Raw genomic sequence first — 6,000 nt, 5'->3', positions numbered from 1 at the left:
GATGCAGTGTATTTATATTTTGCCTTGAGTAAACTACAGTAAATTGTGTGTATGTGTGCACGCGCTCACAACAACTATGCTGGTCCTGGGGCTTGAACTCAAGGTCTGCTTGCTGTCCCTGAGCTTTTTGCTTAAAGTTAGGCCCTCAAGGACTTGAGCCACACCTCTACTTCCAGCTTTTTTTTGTGATTAGAGATAGGAATCTCTTGGAGTTATCTTCCTAGGCTGGCTTCCAACTTTGATCCCCAGATCTCAGCCAGCTAAGTAGCAGTGTGAAAAGGATAGCCACTGGTACCCTGCATCTCTCTCATTTTTGAAGTGAGAATTTTCATGTAGAATCCTTTTTGCAACTTTCCCCCTGTCTAGGTGTTCAGACATGTCAGCCTCTTGCTTATGTCTTCTGTTTTTTTTCCTGTCAGACTCCTTTTAGCATCCCTCATACTGATATTGTTCATATACCCCTGCCAGTGTTTACAGTTAAAGACTGCTCTTTTCAGAGTTTGTCTTCAGTTTGACTGACATTTCTTTATATCTCTGGATACTTCAGCTGTACCTTGTGACTTATGGGACCCTTAATCCCATCTTGAATTGAGGCAGAAAACGTGGTAGTACCTAAAATGTGAGTGACACTCTTCCCCCCTCCCCGCCTCCACAATTTAAAGCCTGCTGTATCTCTTACGAAATATGAATGTTGAAGCTGCTCATTTTTTACAGTAATTAGGTAATGTGGCAGTTAATATAAAATATAATTTCTGGACAAATGAATAATTAGGTTTGTTTTATTTTAACATTTAATTAAATATATTTCTAACATATTCTTTGCTAATTGGCTATTTTTAAAAAGTGGAATGAATGAATTCAATTTTGAATTTTTCTTTTAAGCTGGTCCTAGGACTTGAACTTAGGGCTTGAGTAGTACCCTAAACTTTTTTTGCTCAGGGGTAGTGTACTACCACTTGAACCACAGCACCACTTCTGTCTTCTTTTTAGTAGTTTATTGGAGAAAGAGTCTCACAGACTTTCGTGCCTGAGCTGGCTTTGAACCATGATCTTTAGGTCTTAGTTTCCTGAGTAGCTAGGATTACAGGCATGAGCCACCAGTGCCTAGCCCATTTGTAGTGTTTAATTGAACTACATGCATTGCCATGGAATGCCATTTTCACTATGAAGTATACAAGTGGTCACAGAGACTAGAATTCTTTATTTGGGGGAGGAGGATCTGGTTGGGGGGCCTGAACTGTGGACCTGGGCGCTGTCCCTCAGCTCTTCAGCTCAAGGTTAGCGCCCTACCAATTGAGTCACAGAGCCACTTCCGGTTTTTTCTTTTTGCTTATGTGGTTCTGAGAAATCGAACCCAGGGCCTCATGCATGCAAAGCAAGCACTCTACCACTGAGCCACCTTCCCAGCCCAGAGACTAGAATACTATTTGGTGAACATTTCTTAAAAGTGAATGAAATGAGCCTTTACAACAAGAAAAGCAACTATGTATGAGTCATGCTATACATTCAAACTAACTTTCAATTTTGTAGAGTGGATTTATTGATCTGTTGAGCTTTGTAGCTTCCCAGTGCTGTTTACAGACTATGCTGATGAAATCTGTGTTGAAAATAACAGCTATATTCATTCATTTCAAGACAGTTGGTCAGCATTTGAAAGATTTGTGTGACTCGGAGTGAGTATTTTCCCATTATTTAATGTGTGATGTTAGCAAATGATGCACAGGCAAAAGAAAAAAAAGACTAATGCATTTTAATTCAATACATCCAATCAGAAAATCTTATGGTATAGCTTCAGGCTCATTGCTATGTATATCATTACAACTAAATTTTAAGAGATGACACTACTTGAGTTTTAGTATAGTATTAAGGAATATGTAAGCATTTCCTTTACTGATAATCTGAGAAGGCTACTAAAACTTCTTCCTTTTCTAACTAAGTGACTTTGTGAGGTAGATTTCCTTCATATACTTAAAACAACATACCCCAGCAGACAGAGTGTAAAAGCAGATGAGAACACATGTGTCTTTCATTAGGCTAAAGGATAAAGAGATTCATTAAATATGTAAAACAATTGTATTATTCTGCTGAAATTTCACCTTTTGTGGAAATTACAGTTATTTTCAATAAATGTATATAAACAAGTACTGTTTTTTTTTCTTAAGTTTGCAAAACTACCATAAGCACTTCAGTTCTAATTTTTCTTTTGTTTGGGATGTGAAACTAGGACTTGAACTCAATACCTGATGCATTGCTCATTGGATGTGTTCTACTTTTTAACATATCTGTCTGTATCTGTCTGTTTCTTTAGTGTGTGTGTGTGTGTGTGTGTGTGTGTGTGTGTGTGTGTGTGTATCCCCTATTTTTATTTAATTTATTTTTGTGGCAGTCCTGGGCTTGAATTCAGCACCTAGGCATTGATCCTGAGCTGCACTCTACCACTTGAGTCACAGGTGTACTTTGTTTTTTGTTTTGTTTTTTTTTTTTTTTTTCTGAGTAGTTTATTGGAAATAAGAGTCTCACTGACTTTCCTGCTCCAGCTAGCTTTTTTTTCCCCTCTAATTTGTGTTTTTTATTGTGAAAATACTGTACAGAAGGGTTACAATTACATGAGTAAGGTAATGAGTACATTTCTTATCAAGCATTGTTGCTTCCTCCTTTGTTTCCCCTATCCCTCCCTTCCCCCGCTAAAGTTGTAAACTTTTTTCATAACGTCTTGTACATATTGTTGCAGTGGGTCCACCTGTATCCCTATTTAAACACTTTGTTTTTCCTTTCCCCTCCACAAATTATACCAACATCCAATACAGTGAAAAGAGGGGTTATACATTGGAAGCCAGCTAGCTTTTAATAGCAATCTATGGCTCTCAGTCTCCCGAATCTGTAGCTAGGATTACTGGTGAGAGCCACCAGTTCCTACCTCTACTTACATTGTTTTTATCAGTTGTGGGGCCTAAACTCTGGGCCTGCGCACTGTCCCTCAGCTCTTCAGCTCAAGGCTAGCACTCTACCACTTAAGCCACAGTGCCACTTCTGGCTTTTTCTACTTATGTGGTGCTGAGGAATCCAACCCAGGACCTCATGCATGCAAAGCAAGCACTCTACCACTGAGCCACCTTCCAAGCCTGTCTACTTACATTTTTAATTAGCTCTTTGGGGGCTCTCAAAAATTTAAAAGTATTAAGAGGTCCTGAGACTAGTATGAGGGCTGCAAAATTAAAATTTTCCAAATGTCAGTGCATTTAAAGATGGGTTTCTCTTTTACTTCTTTGAACTGTCAGTGTGCTTGTCACTAATATCCTCTTAATCTCATTTGTTTTTTTCTATTTCTAATCTACTGTAAAATAACTAGTCTTCAAGTTTTCTACAGAAAGACTGAACATTTCTCAGGGAGGCACTTTCTTTATTCCTTGAGTACAGATTTTCTGCAGACTGGGACATTTTCTTTTTTGTTTGTTGTTTTCAGCCGTGTGTTCTAAGAGTTCAAACTAGACAGTTGTATAACACCTTACTAATAAATGACTACTTAGTCTATGTAAAAGCTTGCTTCCTGATTAGAAAATATTTTCTAATGGCTCACACCTGTAAACCTAGCCACTCAGGAAGCTGAGATCCAGGATCTGGGTTTAAAGCCAGCTCACCAGCAAAGTCTGTGAGACTCTGATCCCCAGTTAACTACCCAAAGCCCAAAGTGGAGCTGTAGTCAAGTGATAGAGTATTAGATTTGAGCTGAAACAGCTCAGGGACAACACCCAGGCCCTGAGTTCATGCCCCATGACTTGCACAAAAGAAAAAAGTTTTTTGAATGTAAGTTCTTAATGTTGTTCTGAAATATTGAGATGGCAGTTAACTATGATGGGCTTTTGGAGTTTTCCACTGTGTTAAAATGAAGATCTGTCATTTACTAAAGCCAGGTGACCTTGAAAAGTTCCTTGATACTGAGCTGTTTTCTCATCTATAAGGTAACCCAATCTAATTCCTCACAGGTTGTTAAAATAAGTACTAAAAGAAATACTGTATTCAGGGGCTGGGAAGGTGGTTCAGTGGTAAAGTGCTTGCCTTGAATGCATGAGGCCCTGGGTTCAGTTCCTCAGCATCACATAAGCAGAAAAAGTTGAAGTGGCGCTGTGGCTCAAGTGGTAGAATGCTAGCCTTGAGCTGAAGAGCCAAGGACAGTGTCCAGGCCCAGAGTTCAGGCTCCACAAACAGAAAAATAAATAAAGTATAATAGTCTTAACTAAGAGATACTAATTATTTTCATGATTCCAAAGATATAATAGATAAAAAAATCTTCTTTTTAGATGGCTTAACTTAGGAAACACATAAAGCCATTGTGATGTGTTTAGATAGTTGCATTTTTTTCTAACTAGGCCTCAATATGACAATTGTGTTATTTATAAACTTATTTGTGCAATTAACAGCATTCGTTCTGTAATCAGCATCTTGTTTTGCCCACGAATGGGACTCTTGATCTTTAAATACCATTCAGAGAACTTGGAGGCATTTTCTAAACAGTTGGATTTTTGTCTATTATGTTCACCAGAAATGACTCCGAAAACAGACTCCTTCCCAGCTCCTCTCACACTCTGTGCCAGCCCTCCTCAGTGATATTTGTTGAGAATTCAGCAGTGATGTTGGCATTTAATGATATCTCAATGAAGTATGGAAAAAATGGAAGTAGCTAATGGGCGATAAATTTAGGAACCTGGTGGTGTGGCAGTGTTGGTCATCTTTTTCCATCAGCATCCTTGGTCCTTACCATCCCTTTGCCTAAGAATATGTCTTCCTATTTTGGGAGAGCCCTTCATTCTTGCAAAGTTCCTCCAAAGCCCACACTTTATTATTTTATTTATTTATTTATTTATTGTTGTTTTTGGTGCCAGGACCACAGTTTGAACTGAGCTGATGTCTTACCACTCTGAACCAAGATACCAGTCTGTCTTTTTCTTGCTAAGCGGAGATAGATCTAAACAGAATTTTCTGCCTGGCTGGCTTTAAAGGTCCATTCTCCAAGTCTCAGCCTCCTGAGTAGCTGTGATTATAGCCATGAACCACCAGCACCATCCTACATACTTTCAATGCAACTTCTCCTTACCGCAGTGCCAGTCCCCAAACACAGAGCCTCAGCCAAGTCCTCTAAGACAGAGTTCCACCTCTAGCCTAATACTGGGTCACACTCCTGCCTAATATATATTTCATTCAGTGGAAAGCATTTGACAGTGATCTTCCACCATTGTTTACCTTTGTTTATGGTGGTACTGGGGTTTGAGCTCAACTCACTCAAAGTCAGTAGGCAGGCACAGTACCACTGAGCCATGCCTTGGGCCCTCTTTTCCCTTGACTGTTTTCAGGGAGAGTCTGGTTTTTCCTGGATGCATGCCTGAACTAGAGTTACCCATTTCAGTCTTCCTGTCATTGTTAGGATCACAGGCATTTGCCACTGTGTTCAGCTTCTCTGTTGAGATGGAATCTCCTAAAATTTTCTGCCCAGGTTGGGCTGGAACTGAGATCCTCTTAATTTTGGCCTCTCACATTAATGTAAGAGGATGAACAGATACTACTGTACCAGGCTATGGCTGAGAAGGGGATCTCACAAACTGTGCTGTTAAGCCTGACCTCAAATTATAATTCTCCATTCTCACCTCCCAAATAGCTAGGATTACAGACATGAGCCACAACAGTGACCCATTTCCTTTTTGTTCACAACTCTTACCAAAAAAAAAGTTTATTTAAATAAACTCAAACATAATACATTGTATATTTGTACATTTGTAAATTCAATGTACATATTCAAATATTAATTATATTCTAAGTATATATTAAATATGTTTAGAACAGAGTGAGATAAATCTAAATAAAAAATTCTGCATGCCATTGGGTCATTTTGTCAATACTTTGTGATATTGTTATCTCATTATGTTTTCAGATTAATTTCTTGCACCCAGCAGGATTTAGTTGGAATAATTAAATGTTGCTTAAATGAGGTACATAGGTAAGGATGGT

At 38.7% G+C, this 6,000-nt stretch overlaps 1 protein-coding gene across 1 annotated transcript in view; it reads left to right on the top strand.

Moving 5' to 3' along the window:
• LOC138811456 (uncharacterized) overlaps nucleotides 1-6,000 on the top strand; it is a 69,635-nt gene that overhangs the window by 40,873 nt on the left and 22,762 nt on the right. The gene's annotated exons all lie outside the window — the stretch shown is intronic.

Source organism: Dipodomys merriami, unplaced genomic scaffold (genome assembly GCF_024711535.1).
Source record: "Dipodomys merriami isolate MVZ:Mamm:240054 unplaced genomic scaffold, mDipMer1.0.p SCAF_53, whole genome shotgun sequence".
NCBI classification, from domain to species: Eukaryota; Metazoa; Chordata; class Mammalia; order Rodentia; family Heteromyidae; genus Dipodomys; species Dipodomys merriami.
This window is presented reverse-complemented; position numbering and strand designations above follow the sequence as displayed.